The sequence below is a fragment of the Anneissia japonica genome, unplaced genomic scaffold (genome assembly GCF_011630105.1).
Source record: "Anneissia japonica isolate Jap-2015-1 unplaced genomic scaffold, ASM1163010v1 scaffold136120_len898_cov210, whole genome shotgun sequence".
NCBI lineage: Eukaryota > Metazoa > Echinodermata > Crinoidea > Comatulida > Comatulidae > Anneissia > Anneissia japonica.
Window position 1 is genome coordinate 241 of NW_022683688.1, and position 658 is coordinate 898.

General features: G+C 26.7%; 1 non-coding gene across 1 annotated transcript; it reads right to left on the minus strand.

The window, feature by feature from the left end:
* Positions 1-254: 254 nt before the first annotated feature.
* Trnat-ugu lies at positions 255-327 on the minus strand. The gene has a single exon. It is a non-coding gene; the product is annotated as a tRNA-Thr (tRNA).
* Positions 328-658: the final 331 nt, after the last annotated feature.

Below are 658 nucleotides of genomic sequence, written 5' to 3' on the forward strand. Positions count from 1 at the left end.
CAGGGTTACGTTGTTTATAAATAGATCAACTTTATTTTAAAATAACTAAAGTCGATAATAATTTTGATAGTATAATAACTGGTTAATAAAATATGTTTGATGTTTGATTAGCCATAGTTGACAAGGTGAAGCTGTTCGTAATTTGATCAACTTTGTCTGGAAGTCAAAAATAATTTATATTTGTTAGTAGTAAATAATGTTTGCTAATAAAATGTAAAGGTTAATAAAATATATTTTATGATAAAAAAAAATAAAGCCTCTAGTGAGATTTGAACTCACGACCCCTGGTTTACAAGACCAGTGCTCTAACCACTGAGCTATAGAGGCAACTTTTACTAACTACATTTTAAAATTCGATTTTGATAATAAAGTCGATAATAATTTTGATAGCATAATAATTGGTCAATAAAATATGTTTGATTAGCCATAGTTGACAAAGTGAATCTGTTCGTAATTTGATAAAATTTGTCTGGAAGTCAAAAATAATTAATATTTGTTAGTAAATAATGTTTCCTAATAAAATGTAAAGGTTAATTAAATATATTTTATGATAAAAAATAAAGCCCTTAGTGAGATTTGAACTCACGACCCCAGGTTTACAAGACCAGTGCTCTAACCACTGAGCTATAGAGAATACAATTTTTATATTTGATTTTGG